The sequence below is a fragment of the Hipposideros armiger genome, unplaced genomic scaffold, assembly GCF_001890085.2.
Source record: "Hipposideros armiger isolate ML-2016 unplaced genomic scaffold, ASM189008v1 scaffold_352, whole genome shotgun sequence".
In the NCBI taxonomy this organism is placed as follows: domain Eukaryota; kingdom Metazoa; phylum Chordata; class Mammalia; order Chiroptera; family Hipposideridae; genus Hipposideros; species Hipposideros armiger.
In genome coordinates, this window is record NW_017731702.1 from 1506391 (window position 1) to 1528886 (window position 22496).

Sequence of the window (22496 nt, forward strand, 5' to 3'; positions counted from 1 at the left end):
GATTATGTGGCCTTTACTCTGTGCCAGAGACTGTGGCGGGGGCACAAGAAGGCATAAGCTCCATCTTAAATGTCAATCTTGAGGAGGAATCAGAACTAAAGGAGCAATTACATGACAGAGTTTCTGGAGGAAGAGAGCTTTAAGCTGAGACAGGACGCATGAGTAGAAGTTACCCAGGAGAAGAGAAGGAAAGAGAGTTGTAGGCAGAGAGAGCAGTGTAATTCAAAGGCTCAGAGGTGAGCAAGAACACAGTATTAAAAACTGTAAGTTCCTTAGGGCTGGATCTTAGAATGCACCGGGGTAGTTGGTGACGAGGTCATGAAGGGTCTTGTAACTATGTTAAGGAATTTGAAATTTATCCTGAGGGTAGGGGGAAGCCATTGAAAAGGTTACAGCAGGGAGTATGGAGAATTAATTGAGGAGAAGCTGATCTAATGACACAGAGAAAATGGTGGCCTGAGTTAGTAGCTGAGAGGGCAGATTAAAAGGCTAACTGGAAGGTTGGCTATAGGAGAGCAGAGTAGGGGAAGATGGCAGCACGGCTTCTGTCTCTGGCTTGGCCAACTAGATGGATGACAGAGCCATCCAGACAGAGCACCTTGAAGGGGACAGGTTTTGGCATGCTGAGGTTGACATGCCCGTGGGACATTTAAAGTAGGTGCCCAGTAGTCAGTCAGTCAGTCAGTCAGCCGAGGGATCTGGGCTAAAGGTATACACATGCTAACTGAAGCTGGCTGAAGGAGTACATGAGAGTGCCCAAGAAGTGTCAAGTGATTTTAACAACATGGAAGCTGCTTGTAATTTTGGAGGGACAAGTTCAGGAGGGAGGTGGAGGCAGAAGCCAGTTTGCAGAGTGAGCACAGGGAGAGGAGCAGGTAATGGGCAGTGTGGACAACCCTTCCAAGGATTTTTACCATAAAAGGAAAAAGAGGGTTGGGGTAGCATCCAGGAACTCCATGAGGAAAGAAAGTAGAAAGGATGGGTGTGGTGCAGGAAAGAGTCTAGGCTTGGCTGTGGGATGAGTGAAGATGTTCTCACTGAGGATTTTATTTCCCTGTTAGCGGAAGGCAAGATACTCTACTAAGAATGGGGGGTGGGGGTGTGGGGGGGGTAGGGGTGTGTGTGTGTGGCAGTTTGCAGGCTGGGAGGGTAGAAGAAAATGGAGCTTTTCTTAGAAAAAAATCACTAGTAATTTTTTAATAATAAAGTGTATGCCATGGTTTTTAAAAATCCAAGAGTTATACAGTGAAATGTAAATCTGGGCTCCACCCCAGAAGCCAAGCCCTTGAGCCCTCCTCTCTGGAGAAAACCACAGTGGCCTGCCTCTTGTATCTCCTTTCAGAGATATTCTATGCCATGATCTCAACCACACTGTTTCACTTAACATTGTGTCTTGAAGATGGTTCCACATCAGCACAAATAAATCCACCCCATTAGGAAGCATACTTTCTTTAACCAGTTCTTCTTGGCTCACATGTGAAGTGTCTCTGTAGGAAAAACGTGTGGCTGTGGAATTGTCCTCTAAAGAGGTTTACACTCTGTTTTATCAAATTACATTGTGTTATACTCCCCCTAGTCATTGACAATATTATTTACTAGTGAATATTTTTCTTTTAGCCAATCTGATAAGCAAAAAATCAAATCTTTTGTTTCCTTTGGATTTTTCGAATTGTGACGAAGAGGATTATTTCATGTATTTGTAAGCCAATTTGGTCTCTTTTTCTGTGAACTGCCTGTTCATATCTGTGATGGCTCATTTTATGCGTCAACTTGACTGGCCACAGGTGCCCAGATTAAACATTACTCTGGGTGTGTCTTTGAGGGTGTTTCTGGATGAGATTAGCATTTGAATCGGTGGACTCAGTAAAGCAGATGGCTTCCCTAGTGTGGATGGGCATCATCCAATCCATTGAGGGCCTGTATAGAACAAAAGGCAGAGGAAGGAGGACTTCATCCTTCTTCTTGCTTCACTGCTTGATCTAAGACATCTCATCTCATCTTCTCCTGACCTGGGACTGAGATTTGCACCACTGACTCCCTTGGTTCTCAGGTCTTCAGATTTGGACTGAATTATGCCACCAGTTTTCCTGGATCTTCAGTGTGGAGATGACGGATCGAGGGAATTCTCAGTCTCCATAACCATGTGAGCTAATCCTTCATAATAAATCTCTCTCTCTCTCTCATATATATATATATATATATATATATATATATATATATATATATATATATACACACACACACACACACACACACACATACACACACTGGGGTTGCCAAAAAAAGTATACAGGTAGACACTTCAGCCAATGTTGCTCAAGCAGTAGTTCGCTATAATCACAAGTGTCTGGACGCTGATGGTAACCAGTTTGAGCATCTCTTGTAATTGCAGAAGTCAAATGTGACTTGTATTCATCTTTTGTTAATAGTATATGTTAAGTATTACAATTTTAATATAGTTTTCATTTCTTAAAATGTGTATACTTTTTTTTGGCACCCTCTGTATATATACTCTGTTGGTTCTGTTTCTCTGGAGAAGCAGGGCTGATACAATGTCCTGGTCCATTCTTCTCTGGGGTTGTTGGTCTTCTTCCTATTGATGTTTAAACATGAAGAAGGTTCTCGGTAGGCTCCATGGAAGAGAGGAAAGGGTTGAGGGTGGTGTCAGGGCCGCTGCCAGGCTCCTCGCTCTGCAGCAGGAGCTAAGAACAGAGCTCTGCAGGCGCTCTGAGAATTGAATAGATTTCCACAGAATTGTCTGTTTTCAGCCCTGGCCTGGGATTTCATTCTCCAAAAGGTTTATAATTCCCTGAGGCCATTGCTGACCCTCAGCCTGCAATCCCAGAAGGAAGGAAGGAAGGCCCCATTCTTTGAGTTCTCATTGTAGCCTGAATGCCAGTGGGTGGGGAGAAACTGCCTAAATCCCTGAGTCAGCCTGGGAAGGGACTTGGGGGGCCTCCTTGCTGGGTCTTGATGTTTACTTTGGGCACCACTTCCGTACTTGAACTAAAGGGTGTGGCCTTCCAGACCTGGAGTGAAGCAACCCATATCAGCTGTGCTGGACACTGTCCTGGAGGTAACTATTGATGCCGCCCACTCCCAGCCGGGTGCCTTCGCACACAGACAGTCACCACAGCTGCCAGCCGCTCTCCTGGTCCACACACAGTCCTGGGCCCGAGAGCCAGAGGTAGGCTGAAGACGCAGGGTGGAGCTGGGGCTTCCTTGTCCTCAGCAGGGAGCTGGCTCCCTCCTGCCCTTTTGCATTTCCCAGAGTCCCATGGATGAGGGTCAGTGCCTGGAGGGTATGAGAGGCCAAATTATCCCCTAAACTCCTCAATGGGAAGCTGAGAAAGTACCTTTTCCCAGGGCAGAACTTGGAGCTTCCCGCTACCCATGAAACCTCAAAGTGCTGTGAGTTGTTTGGTAAACTGTCTTATCACAACATACAAATCACACAGTTAAAAATGACCTGAGTAATAAAAGTAATTGTTAGCTGGAAAGAATCTGCCAACCAGAGTGGCTCATCTTGGGGCGGCCTGCTCTGAACCCCATCACGCATTTCAATAATTTGTTAGCACAGGTTATGTGCCAGGCGCTGAGCTAGAGGCTCTACATGCTTTGGCCCTTACAACACCCTATAAGGAAGTGACAGAAATGAGGCTTAGGGCGGGTAAGAAACTTTCCCTCCATCACAGGGCTAGTAAGTGGCAAGGCAGGCGTTTGAACGCAGTGCTGTAGAATGCAGAAATCTGTAAACACAGCATTACACAGCTTGGTGTAACTGGCAAGGGAGGGAGGCCCTTACTGACAGGCAAGTACTTCATGTTCCACAATGCTCTGCAGATTCCTTTTCTAAAAAAAAGAGGCCTGCCTAAGAGTTGAGTTCTGCTTCTGGATACTTAGACTCCATACAGGTTGTCAAAAATTGACCCTCCTTATTAAACCGACACTGGACCTGAGTGCAGTCGAGCCTCTCTGTCTAGTGACTAGATGAAGGACTTACGGTGGGTGGATGATCTTTTAGATTCATCTCTTTAATTAAAAATAATTTCTTCACCCTACCTCCTCTCCAGCCCCTTCACTTGTGAGTGGAGGTTGGAGCTTGGAACCCTGGCATCTGCAGAGTTTTGCGTTAACAGGTGCTGAGGTGCAGACCCATAACCAGAATCCACAGGGGCTGATTGTGTTCTTTTTCAGCCTTCTTCTGTGGCTGAAGGTGCTGAACATGTCACTATGTAACAGCTGAAAAGGAAATTGAACACAAAGAAAAAAATGACACACTCTGTAAAAAGACAAACATTCAAAACACATGGACTGTGAAAGTCTCTGGTTTTTAAATCTTTTACTTCTAAAGGTTATTAATGAGAGGTCTCACTAAAATAAAATAAAAAGTTTTAATTTTTGTTGTTTCGGTCTGACCTGCAAGTACTATTTTTATAACATATGCTCTTACTAGGGACATTTATGGAGCGTGAACTATATGGAAATAAGAACATGGTCCTATGGGTAGAAATGACAATAGTCTTGTTAGCGCCTTTAAAAGACAGGCAATTTGTATAAAATTGTTCCAATATCTGTTTCCCTTTTGTCTCTAGAACCCAAGATTTAGAGAATTATTTCAAAATTTCTCAAGCTATTAAGTAGTGCAGGGCTTCCGAAATGCAAGAACTGCCAAAATAGTACTTTGATATTCAATGTTCCCTCTCTGTCAGTTCCTAAGTCACTACTGTGAATGTCTTCAGGGTGGGGAGAAATGAAGCTTTTTTTCACAGGCAATGGAGGTACCCCCATCGTAATTTTTAATTCCTAATAGAGAAAACTGCAGCCCGTTGAAGTGCCCAAAATAAATTAGCGTTGAAACCAGCTTTTAAAAAATTGGCATCTGAAAGGTTTAGTACTAATTCACAAAAGAAAGACAAGTCACAGAGGAAGCTAGAATAGGCATTACCTCCAGGCTGACATCCAGGAGCACAGCGTGGCACCCACTGGTCAGGCCCTCTCTGAGCAAGACAACGGTGACTGCCTTTGTCTTCATCATTCCTATGTTTGAGAGATATAGTACTTCCTAATGTCCCTGATAGTTTTTTTGTTTTTTCTCTTAAGGGGGTGGGGGACAGGTGTATAGAGGCAAACTAGGAAGGGGATGGGGAGAAAGGAAAGTACATTTCCAAGTTAGAGAAACTTCCTGGCATGATATCCTGATGGATGTGAACTAAATTTCACTGGCAACTATACCCATAGTCAGAGTGACTAGAGAAGGCCGCTTTAAGAGGAAAATTCCAGTTTCTGGAGCGCCAGGATGCAAGACATCAATGGCAACTCCCTGAAGTTCTAAGAGTTGCTCTCCCTCTCTCTCCCCTCCCCCACTTGCCCCAACCCTAGCCTCACTTTTAGGCTATCTTGTAATGTGATCTTAAGAAAACCAAGTCTGAAGAACATGTATGTCCTCCTTAAGAAAGGCATTGCATTGTCTGGTACAGAGGAGGCAACGGGATCTTTAGAGACAGGCCCAGGTATGAATCTTATCGCTCTCCTTTATAAGCTGTGTGATACAGTCAAGGTATGTACCCTCTCTGAGTTTTAGGGTGCTCACCTGTGAAATAAGGACAACAGAACCTACTGTGTGCATCTTTGAGGGGAACTGTGAAGAAGTGCATAAATGGAAGTCTTTGGAGTCATATTGCCCAGCGTTTCATTTTCTCCTGACCCCATTCCAGCTCTGTTACCCCATGTAAATAACCACCTTATGTGTGCCTTATACAGCAGTCCCCCCTTATCCACGGTTTCACTTTCCGTGGTTTCAGTTACCCACAGTCAACTGTGGTCTGAAAATATTAAATGGAAAGTTCCAGATATAAATAATTCATATGTTTTACAATGCTAGTCATTCTGAGCAGCGTGATGAAATCTTGCTGTGTCCTGCTCCATCCCGCCCGGGACGTGAATCATCCTTTTGTCCAGCATTTCCAGGCGTATAAACTCCCAGACCGTTAGTCACTTAGTAGTCCTCTCAGTTCTCAGGTCAATTATTGTGTCGCAGTGCTCGTGTTCAAGTAACCCTTGTTTTACTTCATAATGATGCCGAAAAGGTGCAAGTTCTCAACTCAATCAGGAAAGAAAAAAATATCATATGCTGGGGTTGCTAAGATCTACAGAAAGAACAAATCTTCTATCTGTGAAGTTGCCTAATTTATAAATTAAACTTTATCATAGGTAAGTAAATGTAGGAAAAAATGTAGTAAATATATAGGGTTCAGTACTAAGGGAGGTTTTAGGCATCCACTGGGGGACTTGGAACGTATCCCCTGTAGATAAGGGGGGATTACTGTATATGAGTTTCCTCGTTTTTAAAGGATACTATTACCCACCTCATATGGTCAGGGATAATAATACCCACTTTGTGAGGTCTTTTAAAAATTAAATGAGATAGTTAGTACACCCTTTACAAGTATCTGGCACATAGTAAATGTTTAATAAGTGCTAATTATTATTATTATTATTATTATTATTATTATTACTACTACTACTATTATTAAATAACATGTATAATGTACCTAGGACTTAGCTGAGAAGGTATGTTCTGTAAATGGTTATACTTACTATTGGGTTGTCGGAAAAGTCATGACACATTTTGCAACAAAAAACAGAAAAAAAATGTCATGACTTTTCCGACAGCCCAATAGTTCAAAAGCTGTAACTAGATACACTTTGTTAAATCTTCAGTTATTCAAGCTAAATACACAGGCATATTTATTTGTAATTTTTAAATGTTTTATTGAAGTATAACATACATAAAGTACAGACATCTTAAGTGTAAATTTAATTATATTTACCCCTGTTTTTAGGTGACTTTAAAAGCTAGCTTTTTCTGCTGAGTCTGTCAATTAGAAGAAGATTAATTTATCTAATTAAAAGCTAGAGAAAAAGAAATGCAACATTGAATATACACAATTTTTTTACCAACAAACAGCATACATTTTATTTGTATAATTCCACCATCTTCACTCATATTCTAAAGATTTCTTGGATTCACTAGAACATTGGCAGTTGTTGCCAAGCAGAGGTGACACTTTTGTAAAAGTGCTTGTGAGTTTGACCTCAGTAGCACCCCGATTTAGAATCTTAATTTTTTTTCTTTAATTGATTATATCTTGTAGGAAGTTCAACAGCTTCTCTTGAAAGAATGTGACAGACAGATGTTTTGCATTTGAGTGAAGCATAAACACCACCATCTCCTGGCTTTGAAAATTCTGTATTCTGAAAGATTTACAAGCAAATGACAATTCCCATTAGCAACTCCTTTCCCTAGCAGTTGACATGTTTATTTTGGCAATAATTGTAAAGCTCATTCTGATTTTCCGAAACACTTAAATGTGAAAAAGCAGGTGTCTTAGATTTGAAGAAATACTATTTTAATACTTTGCAACATACATTTCACCAAAAAATATAAGTTATCTATGTGTAAAAACAAAACAAAACAAAAAAACTGCACAGGACACTATGATTATGACACTCTATTTGGTTTTATATTTTGAAAACTACGTTGTAATAGGAGTCAGGAATTTGAAGTGAGAAGTATTTCATATTAATAATCATCACTTTGGAGTGCTTGCTCTGTGCCTGTCACTGTGCTATGTCCATTATCTCTCGTAGTCTTTATAAAAAGCCCCATACAATTGGTATTATCCATTTTTACAGACAAAGAAACAGGGCTCAGAGCAATGATTGTTTTGCTAACTCATCTATGTGGAAGAGCCTGCATATGAACCCAAGCCTGTCAGACCCCAATATCCTAGACTCTTGCAAGTACACACAATAATTTTCTTCAGTTGTTCCATGCTAAGTGTATTTAGTGTACTCAGAATATCATGCATGACTTCAAAGATCTGTTAGGGGTAGGGGGAGCGGAAAGAGAGAGAAATGTTTATACCCATATGTGCATATATGTGTGTGACACACACACACATACCACAATTTATTAGGGAACCTGCTTTCACTGAAGCTACATAAAGCATAAAAACCTCACTGGGGTGGACTATTGAAGAGAAGGTCATATTGAATTACTGAGAAGTATGAATTTTAATTTCATTTTAAATAAAATAGATTTTACTAATACCTCATGGATTTCAAAAATGGATTCCCATCCATTCTCTCATTTCATGCTCATAAAAACCCCTCGAACTAGGCAGAGTTGGGATTATCCAACTAATTTGACAGGTAAGAAAAATAAAGGCTGAAAAAGTTAAGTGCCTTGCTATTTAGTGTTAAACCGACACCTCCCTACTCTGCAGGGTGACCTGACAAATTCCTTCTGAATTACCAGATAATTATTGGACAAGAATGATATGTATTATTATATTAATTATTCATATGCAAGACATTGCTTGAAGTGCTCAAAAATGTTATTTCAAACATTCCCCTTGTAATCATGTTTATATCATTCTTCTGTACCACTGAGCAACAGTGTTTGCTAAATGAAGGAAAATTTCTGCCCAGATCCCAATCAAATTATTATAAATTCCAAATTAATAGGGTCTAAATAAATAAGAGTTTATTATGGGGCTAAAAGCTGATAATGTTATTTGTTTCTGATATCTTTTTTCATTTGCTTCAGCCCCAATTTGAGCATTTTATCTATTATATTCCCCCCCCCCACCTATTTCCTCATTACAGAAACAGGACAAGAGGGGTATACAAGGAAAGAATTACTTGCATGTGAATAAAATTAATAACCTGAAATTATAGAAGGGGGTGGAGAGGCATCTTTTTGGTAATTTATCATAATATTTAGTAACAGCAATTTGCAGTAACGAAATAACTAATCTTTACTTCTCCTGGGTATGTGCTGTGTTTATCGGCTTATGCTTTACTTAGATATTTTTATTACTCCATTTGTTCAATTATTTAAACTTACAAGGCAACCTCTTAACTTATTAATAGTAAAGCAGCCTTCTGAAATGGGAGTCATGCAAATATTTATTTCATTTCATTTTTTAATCCATATTTTTAAGGGACCAAGCTGTTTTTGTCATTTACCCACAGAATTATAGGGACTAAAAAGCTCAAGATCATTTACCACTGAGAACAGATAACCGAGCTTGAACTCTAAGGGCTGTGAGAACTTATCTTTCTAAAGTAAACTTCATATAAAAGTCTTCTGGTTGGAAATGTGTTTTTCCTCATGCTGGGTTTCCTCACGCTTTTAAAAGAGTCCTAAGGGATTAAGATGAGTGAGAGACAGGCCGATAGCATGAAAGGCCCAGGGCTCTTAGAGGTATTTCTTCCATGATTAAAAAAATAATGATTTTTTTGTTTGCCAGGTGCAAGGAATAAACACTCCTGGATTCCCTCCCTCTGTTCTGTCGCTTCCCTCTAATCTACAAACACGCCACAAAGGCTTCTCTGTTCCTTCCCTCAATCGCATTTCTCATTCAGATGTCCTTCCTGTTTGGGCTTCTTTTTCTTACTTCCATTTGCTTCTTTCCTTTCTTGTATGGGCTTCTAGGTTTGTTTGTTTTCAGGTTTCTCACATTTTTCTATTTCTGAATTGTTGCTCTCCACAGGACAATCTCCATGTCTCACGCCTCTCACTCCTCTTTCATTTTGCTCTCTGTCTGTTAGTTCCTGGTATTATTCATCATCTTTGTTTCTATTGATTTCTCTTCTCCTAGCTCTTCTTTATCTCTGGCCTCTATTTCCTCTCCTTGATTCTCCTGTTCCCATCGGATGCCCTTTGACCAAACATCCTCTCCCTATTCCCTACTTGAATCAACTGCAGAAACGTGCCCCACTGAGAATGGAACAGAAAGGACAGAATAGAGAGAACAGAAAGGTGGCAGACTGAACCTGGGAAGGGCGTGTTTAGTCATGTTAATAACTTCCTCATCCTCTGTGGGTCCCCTGCAGGCTCTTCCACAGTCTGCCTGTGTCCCAAGCCTGAGAACAAGGCAAACACAAGGTGAGGCCTTGGGGACGGCAACTGCGGAAGCTGTTTTTAAATTCAGTCAGGTCAGCATTCGTTTCAGAAAGAAACTACAAAACAGGATTGTATTTAAAGCACCGAGTCACTCAGATCAGCTTTCCAACAAGCCAGAATCCATAGCCTCTGGAATCTAAAACTAAAGGTAAGGAGAATCAGAATGTTTCCACTTGACCCTGAATTACTTTAAAACTACCTGTGGGAGGGTGCGAATGCTGACCTCCAGAATAAACATCTCACTTCTCATGACTTGGCTATGACCCAGCTCCACCCTTGGCATCTTTTATTTTAAAAATATTTCCAGATATGTTTATAAATAAATCACACGTTTTAGAACTGCCTTGCCGCCACTCCATTGTACAGCAGAGGAAAAATCCGTGACAGTTAACACTGGAAAGTTTGCTTCTCTCTTACCCTTCAGGAGGGGAAAAAAAAAAAAAAGAAAAAGAAAAAAGGCATCCTCGTAAGTATTTAAAAGCCAGATGAATAAGAAGGTCTCAGAAAAACAACTTCACCAGCCCAGTGGTAGTAAGACAACCAAACGTACAAACAACTTGACCTTTCTTCCTTCCCCTCCTGACACCTGGGGTGGTGACGCCAGGCAGGCCCTGAAGTATTGTATTGTTCAGTCAGAAGTTTGGGGGCGCCGCTTTCCCCTTCCCTGGGGAGCACCGCTGCTCGGGAAGGATGATGACAGGGCTGACGCCATTTTTCCTTTCTCAGGCAGGTGTCAATTTGTTGATTTTGAAACAGAGTCCCAGGGAAAACACCTCACTGTTCAAATTCTTCAAAACAACAACAAATCCTGCACTTTTCACATGTTTTTTATTTTGACAAAAGAAGTCTTCTTTTTTTTTATTTTTAGGATGAGGTAAATAGGGGAAATTACCCTAAATTTGTAACATTGTTTACTAGGATCCTCTCTGATGTCAGCCCTTCCTGTCCTTCCACCCTGGCCTACTCTTTGGACAAAAGAGAAGAGCTGGGTTTTAGGAGGAATGAAAACAAAGGCTCAGGGCTGAGGTTGTCCAACCTGGCACAGAGTGAGGCTGGGTCTCAGTGGAGAGGTGTCCCCCCAGGCTTCCCACCCCAGGAGTCCTTCCTGGGAAGGCAGCTTCAGGCCGGAGGTCTGCCCACTCATGGGGAGAGAGCTAAAGAGGAGAAATTTCCTACCATCATGTCCCGTGGGGACCTCCTGGTCCAGGAGCCTCTCTTGAATGGCATCTGAGGATTTTTGTTTTTACTTCCTGGCTTCTAAAACATAAAAAGATGAGTTGAGAACTGAACCCATATAATAGAATGACACACACACAGAGGAATACATTATATTTTCACAAATATACATACAAAAATGATGCACTGGGGTTCTAATTTTAGTGCTAATTTCCCCCCTCTAAAAATGGTTTCAAATTAAAAGAAACGAAACAAAAATGAAACAAGAACAATCATTGGCCAGATAAGGTCCAGTTCCTGGTATTCTGGAGATTTTCAAGTTGGGTTTTGTTTGTGAACTCTCCTGCCCCTGATTCCTGTCTCCAGGGCTGGCATGAGAAGGGTCACTGCCTGGTCTCAGGGCATTTATCCCTTTGGGGAGCCAAACAATGGTCCAAGTTACCTCGGTATGCTAGGCTGGGGTCTGCACCTCTCCTCCTTGTCCTGCCACGGAGGGAGGGGTTTACTGGCTCTGCACTCCACCGGAAGAGAACTACCTCCAGGCTGGATGTTCCCAGGAAAACCCACCACAATGGAAAAGCCACGAACTCCTGTTACTTATTTTGTCACACAAACATCCCGTGCTGACATAGGCTGAGGTTTCACCCTTCATTTTTCTGACTCTTGTTAAGGACATGTGACTCGAGTAGAAGTATTCGTTTCCTAGGGCTGCCATAGCAAGAATCCCAAACTGGGTGGGTATCTATTTAATAAATAGAAATGTATTCAATCACTTCTGGAGGCCAGAAGTCCAAAACCAAGGTGTTGGCAGGGCCAGGCTCCCTCGGAAGGCAGTGGAGAAGGATCTGTCCCGTGCCTCTCCCAGCTTCTGGTCGCCTCGGGCATTCCTTGGCTTTTAGATGCTTCACTCCACTCTGTCCTCTTACTGTGTTCTCCCTGCGTCTTCACTTCCCTCTCAGTGAATCTCTGTTTCCAATTTCCCCTTTTTATAAGGACACCAGTCATCTTGGATTAGGGCCCACTCTAATGGCCTCGTTTTAACTTGGTTAAATCTGCAAAGACCCTATTTCCAAATAAGGTCACATTCTAAGGTCTGGGGGCTACTACCTCAGCATATCTATTTTGGGGGACACAATCCAGCCAATGACAGTCATCAACGTTGCTGTTTAACTATGTTCTCAACTTAAAGAAAAGCTACTTTCTTGTTTTGTGGGCCAGCATGTGGGTTGTTCTATCATAACTGGATTCAAACAAGTGGCAAAGGAGAGCTGCTCCATAGGTTAAATGGTGTCCTCGGCTTTAGAATCCTCTGCTTAGCCACTTCCCCTTGTGTGGGCTGCGCAGTCTCCTCTTCCGGTTTCCATGAATGAAGTGGGAATCTGATTTGTACTTTCAACTGAGGTTTCTCTTTTCTAAGCTCTCCTCCAGCACTGGGACACATCAGAGCTGCCTTTGCTTTCTACAATAGTGGCTCTCACCAGTAACAAGAAACTTATTAAGGATGGTGGTGGGAGTGCTGGAAAATGTCTTAACACAGGTACTATTGGTGGTCCAATAGCAATTCACATGAATCACTGTGCAGTCATGTTATAAGTCTGAAAGTGACTTTTAAGTGTTTTAAGATTCTGAGATGAAAACTAATTGAAAAGAGCAATTGCAGAGACTGGGTTGTCACAGCATTTTCTTAATATATTCAGAGCATATTTGGGTCAATGAACATCTCAGGTTCTCCTAATTTTCTCAGCAATATTCATAACAAATCCAAGACAGCAGTTGTATCCTCCAGGGCTTACAAAGTGGTGTGGTTGATCACCTTCCATTTCCATAGCACTCCTGCCCCACCAGATTCTCATACCATCCTCTAACTTAGGGCAACAGATGTGATAAGCAGATGAGAAAAATGATGAAGTTCAAATTGTGGGGGCACGTGCCAGGTGGGGGTACGGGGGTCTGGGTCTCCAGCCCATGGCTCCTTTCCTTTCAGCTGGCTGCTGGCTCCGTGCACACACCAGTGGTACTAAAACATTGATTTCATTGGCAGGTTCGGCTAGTTTTCAGTGTCTTGTTTGGACGTTCTGTTTTGATTTTGATTTTCCAGTTTTTCTAGTTGGGCAAGACCTGGGTAGATAAGTTGGATCAGAGGCGAGAGCTCTCACTGATCCCACTCTGACTACAAAGGTGCAGGTGAAATTTAAAAGGGAAATAGGCGAGAGTAAGCTTAGAAGAGCCAGGTGAGAGACAGAGCCAAATCCTTGTTTTTGCATAGAGCAGACAGGAGTGATTCATGCAAAAGGGGGAGGGAGGACTGGATATCCTTTTTTTAATTTTTCCCACCCACTGGAAAAATTTGTATTTTTCTTTCTGATCATCCATGAGCACGGTCCAAAATTAAACAGTACAGAGAAAGTGGAGATTCCTGCGATCTCAACACTTCCCATTGTCTAAGGTGGCCACACGATGACAGTTCACGGTATTTCCTTCGAGACTTTTTAATAGAGACACTATATAGGTTTACATCTAGATCTGTCTAAATAGAATCATGAACAGGGTCATACCATTCTGATTATCCTGTACCTGCTCTTCCTCTTCTTATAGGGCAGATATCTTTACATATCAAACCATGAAGTTGTAACTTATTATTTAAAAAAAAGAAAAGCATTTCACATTTTAAAATAAAGCAATTCTTGCACAGATTCAAACCATACAGAAAGGTACAAAGTCAGGTAAAAGTTTCCATCCTTTACCTCTAGTCCTTTTCTCTGAAGATAACCACAAAACTCCACTAACAGTTTCCTATGTACCCTTCCAGAAAACACAAATACATATTTCCATATATGTACATATAGAAATTATTCTGTTCTGTACCTTGCTTTGTTTATGTAATATATTGTGAGATTTTAAAGAATCCATATATATATAGATACAAATACCTCATTCTTTTAAACAGATGTGTAGTATTCATTGCATGAATATACCATCATTTTATCAATCAGTTCTCTATTAATGGACACTTAAGATTTTGTAAGAAAACAAACAGTTTTATAATAAACATCTTTACACATCCATCTCTGGACACAGAATAAAATATTGGTGCTTATTTTGCCACGTTCACCAGCCCTGGGCATTAGTGCTTTATTTATTGATTTATCTTTTTATAAAAATTTTGCCAGTTTGACTGGTGATGTTTTGCTTTAACTTTCATTTCTTTTCTTATTAAGGAATCTCATCCTATTTTATATGATTTGTTGCCCTAAATTGCCTGACCATGACGTTTGCCTCGGTGTTGTTGAAATGTTTATCTTTTTCTTATTGATTTATAAGATGATGATTGTATTTCAAATGAAAATACGCATATAGAACTCCAATGATGGATCTCAAAGATTTTAAAAGCATGTATTCTTTACATATTCATAATTCTCTAGTAAACTCAACAGAGACCAAGCTAAAGTTTATATCTGTTAAAGCAAATTTTTCCTAATAAAGTGTAAATCATGTAAAAAAAAAAAAGATACAGGAGGAAAAAACAGCTTGCTTTCCAGTGTCTCTTGCCATGGAAAAAGCACTTTTAGGGAGACAGTGAATGTGCTAATGAAACCCTTCTTATCTATTTAACATGCATTCCTCATAAGCAACTCTTTTCTGGCCTATCTTAGGATACACATTAGTAAAAGTAATAAAACCATTCTAAGTGACAGCCTCCCACTCATTCTGATTCCCCCTCAGTCCAGCTTACCAAAGTTTTCTCCTAACCCTTAAAAACAAGCCTGTTTCCAGAGCCATAATGATCTGCACTGCACTGATTTTCACTCCCTCACGCACATTTTCCTACTGGATGAGTGGCTTCCTTGTTTAAATACGGAATTCACTGATCATAAAATGGATTTCATCCAGATACAAAATATGAAAAAAATGAACTCATGGGAAATGACCCTTGAAATGCACACCACCCTCAGGGCTTGAAAGGATTTTCTATTTCATCAACTTTAGATGAGCCATAATAATAAAACATAAACTATTACACAAAGATTAGAAACATCAAGGTTCACATACCTCATAGTTCTTCCCAAGTCTCGTTTTCTTAGCCTAACTCCTCAGCATGTACAGTGGGTCCACTTGGCCTCTACCCAGGAATCACACCCCTCGGTTGGGCTAAGGGTTCCTTCTCTGTGCGTCTAGAACACTCTGTGCATGCCTCTCTCTTATCGCTTGCTGTACAATTTTGAAATGATATGGGAAGTGCCTTCTCTCCACCTTGATTGACAGCTTGACAGGTCACAGACCACATGGTATTCTTTTTTGTGTGCCTGCCAGCTCTCACAGTGGCTTCTCTGTAATGGCTTGTTTTGTTGTGTTATTAATATTTTGAACTACGTGGAGAATAGGTTGCTCCCATTTTTGCTCACCTGTGGCAAACACAGATTACCCACTTAAGGGCAGCCTTTGCCGGCTCTTTCCCCTTGATCCTTGCTAGCAGGGCCTTGATTTTGTTTGAAGGCTCACTCGCCACAAAGCGACGTAGGTGCTCAGGAAATGAGTCTTCTTGCTGAGCTGGGATGGAGGCGTGAATGGTGACTGGTCCGGGCAATCTTGGCAGTCCCATTCCCCTGGCCTGTGGCCCAATCCTAGCCAATGAGATCTGAGAGTACATCACCTGGGGAGCTTTGGGAAAAGGCTTCTCTTACAGAGAGACTCATGGAGGAGATCCCCCCCCCCTTTTACTGGGCATTACTGTATTGCATGATATATCTGGAACTCTTGCAGATATCTTGCAATGCAAGGACATCCCCAAACTGCTAAAGAGTACAGAGACATTTTCCATGGTCGGGCTGAAGCTGCCCTGCCTGCAGATTTCACTGAGAGGTAAGTAACCTCTGCACGCATCCTAACGGTATATCACCACACTTAATAAAAATGGGGACAAACCAGAGGGGATTTAGGAGCCCTCTGCTGGGGGAAATAGAGTCAAAATCAAAAGTTAAAAGGAATCAGGTTTTATCTTACGGTAGAGAAGCCTGTGGATAATAAACTCGGTTGCTGTTTTCAAGCTCAGGGAGGGTTTTATGGATGAGGTAATGAACAGTTATTCCCCATGACTTCTGAAGATCTAACTGGAAGAGGAAATTGAATTAAAGTAGGAGAGACTCTGGCTGGATTTAAGGGAGAATTTGCCTGTACGAATGATAAAACCCTGTCATGGGCCATTGAGGATGAGAATCTATCCCTTTGGAAAGAGACAAGAGTGGAAACCACGAGTCTCTGAACAGTTTATTATTCACCTACTTAAGGCAATGAGAATAACCAAATGACTGCTGGAAATCTGTAATTTTATGCTCATCTAGATTACAGAAGCTACTGAAATTTAAATGGATGAGGAATCAGCTACGGACCTCCAAAAGTATTCATTGGGCTATAAGTTTGATCCGACAAAGCTGGAAATACCTGCTTTAGCACTATCAGGACAAATGGCAGCCTGACTTCCAGTTTATACTTGACGTTGAACACATACTACTTATCAGAGCTCTGTGAGTAGTCACATGCCCAGAACAAGGACACTGCATGAGAAATGTAGCCTCGGGGAAGGTGGCTGATTGTTGCTTATTTCCAGGGTAAGGCTGATCCTAATCTGAATCCACTTTTCCATGGAAGAATGTAGAAAAGAGTATTGGATTGGTGAGTCCCTCTGACCACATCAACACTGAAGGACACACAGTATTCAAGCCACCTGCCTGCCAAGTGTAGGGCAGCTCTGCTCAGGGCCACCCATTCCTGAGTCCAAGGCCTGGGCTAAAGGAACTGCTCAAACAAATGAAAGGTGATTTACTAGCTGTGAAATTAGGGCATAGATCATCATGAACCCACGATAATAACTACCTCTCCTCTTACAACCAATTTTATATAGAAGCTATTATTAGCTAGACTCTCACATTAACCCCAGGAGCTAATGAAAACACAATAAAGGCATATTAAAATTGGTTTTAAAAGGTTTGCTCTTGTTGGTTTGATTATGTGCATCTCACCACTTCATTTTACTGAGATTGTTGCTGGGTTATTTCTTTTCCTTCTAAACCTGTGAGGACAAATCCAACAATGAAGATTCTGTGTGCTGAAACTCATTCTTTCACACACCAACAAGGACTCTTTTGGTCATAGCAGGCCTGTTTCTACTGAGGCTTTTACTGAAACAGCAGGAGCTGACACAGACACCTGCCAGCCCCCTTTCCCCTCTTCCTTTGCATAGATTTTCCAACCCCTCTTCTTTCATCTTGTTCTTGAAACTCCTTCACGCCCTGCCTAATTCTCCACTGCACTGGGGCTCCCACTCCTGACAGCTCACGAGCCCTGGAAACAGCCTGTGGGTTTTGAAGGACCGTTAGATGACACGCGCGGAGTAGCCATGTGGGCTGCTGCTGTCCTGCCCCTTCCCTCTCCCGCCCACTTGGTGCTCGCGGTGGTTGGAGGGAGGTCTGTAAATGTAGGTGGTGCCCACCTGACTGTGTTGCTCTGGCCTTCACTCTTTCCCTGCAGCTCAAAGTATGGAACAAGCCCTCACACTGGAGGCTGGAACCTGACATCTTGGCTTTGGAGTCACCCAGACCTGGGAACAAACCCTACTCTACCACCTAATAGCAGTATGTCTTTAGGCAAGATATTTCATCTCCAAGAGCCTCAGTTTCCTATAAAAAGAGGATAATACCTACTTCTAACGTGGTAAGGATTAAATCACAGATGTTTCAAAAGTGTTTATTATTCAGTATCAATATAGAGAAGCAGATATCTATTTTTACAACAATAAGAGACTTCTAAATACCTGCACTCAGAACATAGCAATAGATAGCATTGCCGCTTGCACTACAGTTATTTCCTTTAAAAAGAAACCCCAGCATAGAGCCTCCAACCCCAGGAAAAGCTCTGCAGAGCCGAAGGACCTCATCCCAAGCACAGAGGAGACCGACTATTTTCCTAGAGCAATGGAGGCTACAGCAACGTTGCATGTAGCACATGCCTCCCTGGGACACGGGAAGGTTAATGAGATAACATCTAGGTGCAAAGTGCTGAGTGTGCTAAATATTAGCATGTTGCAATTACCCTGATACAGGAGCACGCTCTCCTTTGTCCAGATTATTGAAGAGCATGCGGACCGGAAAGAGGAGGTGCAGCAGATGGGATGTAATGCCGGCAAGTCAAACACACCCTATCCCAGGCAAACTGTTCAGTGACGTTAGGATCTGCAAATAGGGGAAGGACTTCGGCCTCTGTGGTGCTGCAGTTCAAGTGCTTTACTTTCTGGCTTTCGGATGATATCTGCCATGTTTCTGTGGAGTTTCCTAGAGGCCACTGACTGCACGGCTGTGGTGGGCCCCCTCATCAGCCCCAGGACCTGGGGTGAGCCACACCACCTCTCTGAGCCTCAGTTTCCTTGCCTGGAAAGTGGAGAGAATAATTGCCACTTATTTCACTCGGTTCTGAGGCTAACAAAGCAAAAGGGCTTTGAAAATTATAAAGTGATGCACATGAATGTGAACTATCAATTATCACTTGCTATTCTCTTCTTTCTTATCTGACCACAACCAGTGTTAAGAAGTAAAGGTCTCTCTGATTCTAGTTGCTGGTGACCAACCATCATATCTCAAAGTCTATTTGAATTTCCATAAGGCTGAATTACGGATTAGGAGCACTAAGAAAAGAAGGTACTATTGGTTCTATTTTTAAGGACCAGCTTATCCTCAGCTCAGCGCTTACAGTTTGTGGATCCACTAAGCCACACTATTCTATAGAAATGGTATTAGCTCTTATATATGTAGCTCTGGAATTTTTCAAAACTCTTCCACATATATTGTCTCATGGTGGCATTTAGTGTCTATCTGTAGGTCTGTCTTTCCCAACTAAGGCTTTTAGGGTATCTGCTTTTCTCCTCACTGTTTTCCAGCACTTTGCCTCTGGAAAAGGCGGAGACCCGGGATTCAGGGAGCCAGGGCATGACCCCAGCAGTCTTACTGCATGTGGGCCTGGTAGCAGCAATGACTGAGGAAATGAAGACAGCTCTGAGCTGTCCAGCCAGTCTCATGGACTGGACACAGACAGCCCTGTTCATAGGGAGACAAGCGTCCCTCCATGACCCGCGGTCACCAAAGCAGTTTCAGGGAAGGCTCCCCCGTTCCCAGACCTCGGCTGCTGATGACTGACAAACCAGCCCCTCAATAATCTTATTGTATGTTTTCAAAATAATTCTCTGTAATGCCACAAGAATGTCTGAACTTCTGTGTGAACTCGCTAGTTTGCATATTTTTCAGCTTATTAGTGGGAACTGCGATAGACAACGCCCCATGACCTTGCCTTTCCATGGATGCGAGGCAGGGCTGTCTCTCCTGCTGGTGAACTCTCAGTGCCCTCCTGCCTCCTGAGTCTCCCTCACACCCACTCCAGCCTCTTCCTTCTTTCTCCGTCTTCATAACTGATGACGTTAAGAAAGAAATAGCTTTGCTTCGATGACAGGGTCCTCATTAGAGAATGCCACAAGATTCTGGTTCTTAATTTCCAAGAAGCCAGATTCTGAAAGGAGCGCGCAGAGCTGGTGCTGCCATTGACAGTTGGTTACTCCAACCCTCTGCTGCTGGGACCGCTGGGAAGGGAGCATTCGGCTTCTGATTTCAGGATGACTGCACACGACCCCAGTTCTAATATAGCCTGTCATTCATAAATCCCGAGACATCACAGGCCCAGCCAGATGAGATGTGGCCGAATCCTTCTGCGGTGATGCAAAGGAGGATGGGAGTTAATCCTTAATTAAAAACGAGATCTGATATTGGAAAATTAAGGTTTTAAAAATGCTTTGAATGGGGCTTATTTGAGAGTATATTCAAGTGTATGGATACATCGATTTAGGAGACACTATCTTATTTTGCTAGATGCAACTACTCACACAGAATCAGAAAGAAGATAAATACCAAATTTCATAGCTATTGGACAAAGTGCTTCCCCAAACCTCCACCTAGGCTTCAGCTATACACAGCACAATATATTTTGATCCACACATGCAATATTTCTCTGTAAATTTCTAGTTGGAGGTATCTGTCACAGAGGAAATGATCTCAGAGTTAGGGCCCTACAACAAGGACAAGAAGCTGCACTGATAAATAAAATTTAAAAGTAATTCCCAAATGTTTGCTTAAGTCATTCATTCACCTATGCATTTATTGTTTTTTACAAGAAACCTTTATTCATAACTAACTGTGTGTACAGTACATTGTATGTATGCTACATACAATGAGAAGATATAGAGACTTATTCTGGCCATCAAACAACTAAAAATCATGGTCAAGCAGTAAGACATTTACTTCTCAAATTAAACACCACTGCAAGAAATGTCACTGCAACTGTCTTATTAATAACCGAGTGACTGCTACAGAACATGAGGCCTGGGAACTGAGAAAGACAGACTAGCCTAAGTAGTCAGGCAAGATCAGTGCTGAGCGGGGCCTTGAAGGATCCAGAGTGAAGGATTTCAGCCATGTTTCTACCTTTCCCTCGCAGCAAAAGGCAGAGGGAACTGTGCTCTAGTCCTGAAGGCTGAGATTCAGAGGGAGAAATAGCAGATTTGAGGATGCAGATTCAGTATCATCCCCCAAAAGTTAGAACTGACTCTAGCTTGGAGACACGAGCCCTTAAAACGATTAGCACCTGCTTCAGAAAAGGCCTCCAGTCAGTATGAGTTGAATGAGTGAATGAATGACCAAGATGATCCCCAGAACTTCCCCAGTCCCAACCTTCACTCCCTCTTCCCAGGTGCCCTTGCAGCCTCCTGAAGTGAAAAGGCAGAACTTGTCCCAGGGCTCTGTAAATGACTAGATTCTCATTGTGAGCTCTTTTCCTGCAGAATGGAGTTATGCAGTGATTTGCAAAATATTATACTATGTAATGCTTGGTTGTTTTCACTCCTTTGCTAATACAAGCAGTGCGATGACAAACATCCTTGTCCACTTGAATGAGAATGTTTCTTGGGTCAGCACCTGAATGCCTCCTCAGCTTTTCTAGATATTGACAATTGCTTTCCAAAGCAGCTGCACCAATTTACACCCCCACTAGCAATGTATAACAGTTCCTGTTTGTCAACTCCTTGCCAGAACTTGGTTACCAAGATGAGAAGGGTAAAGTGACATCTCATTGTTGTTTCACTTTGTATTTCCCCGATTACTGTCAAAGTTGAGTCTTTTCTCTGAAACTCCCATTAGATCAATGTTAAGAGCTTATCTACTCTCTTTCTCTTGGCTTCCTTTTCATATTTTTCAACTTTTTGTCTCTCTTTTCTACCTGATGAATAGTTTCTTCCTATTCACTTGCTTATTTATATTTCTACTGTGCCTAATCTTCTGTTTAACCAATCCATTGGATTTTTAATTTCCGTGATAACCTATTTTTATTTTAATTCCGTTTGTATTGCAAATGTTCAAGATCATTATTTTTAGTCTCTTTTTCCTTATATATTTTAATCCCTTTTATTATTACTTTTTGCCAATTAAACATCCACTCATTTTATGTATGACTGATAATTATATCCAGTGTCATTTGAGGTCTGATTTTTTTGTGTTTTGGATATCCTCCATGGTGTTTTGATTGCTTGTGTTTTTTGATGGTCAGGCCAGATTCCCTGGTGTTTCATTGTGTGAATATTTGGAGGGCTGATTTGAAGGTGGGTGCCTCTAGAGAATATTGCTTTTTTTTCTGCCATGTGCTTGGGAGCAACTTACACCTGAAACCACTTTAAAATAAATTTTCAGCCTAATGTTTTTAGGTTTTCACAGATAATGGAAATTTCGGGCCATAAACCCTTGTGTGGGTTTCCTTGTGCTTATGAATTTTCAGGGGAGATTCCAACCCCCCTCCACTCAGCATAATGGTCAAAATAAACAAGCTCCTTTGTTATCCCCATCTATGAGGTGAGTTTATAGCTACAATAGTTCACCTGTATACTGAAGGTGTGGCCCACTGGAGTCCTAGCTTTATTTGGGGATCTCCTACTAGACTTCACCTTGGTTGGGCCCTGGCCGTGGTCTCTGCTCTATCCTACACCACCATCAAGACCCCAAGTTAATGCCAGCAGGCTGTAGAGGTGTTCCACAGAGAAGGTGAGATTCAGAGCACTCTCACATTTCCAGGTTCTTGCTTTCACTTGATTTACCTCTGAATATTACTCACTGTCCCATCAGCTTAGTAATGTATTTTTTTTTTTTAAGATTTTTATTGGGGAATTAGAGAAGGGGAACAGACAAGTTGCTGTCCTTTTGTTCTTCAGTCTAGTTGTGGAGGACGTTGCTTCACTGGCCCAAGTTGGCACCATCATTGCGCT

The 22496-nt window shown here is 41.9% G+C and overlaps 1 long non-coding RNA gene across 1 annotated transcript in view; it reads right to left on the reverse strand.

Moving 5' to 3' along the window:
• Window positions 1–6998: 6998 nt before the first annotated feature.
• LOC109392868 (uncharacterized) overlaps window positions 6999–22496 on the reverse strand; it is a 22063-nt gene continuing 6565 nt past the window's right edge. Inside the window, exons 3-4 of the long non-coding RNA XR_002126130.1 lie at window positions 11153–11233; window positions 6999–7257 (exon numbers count right to left, since the gene is read on the reverse strand). This is a non-coding gene — a long non-coding RNA (uncharacterized LOC109392868). The remainder of the gene's footprint in view (window positions 7258–11152; window positions 11234–22496) is intronic.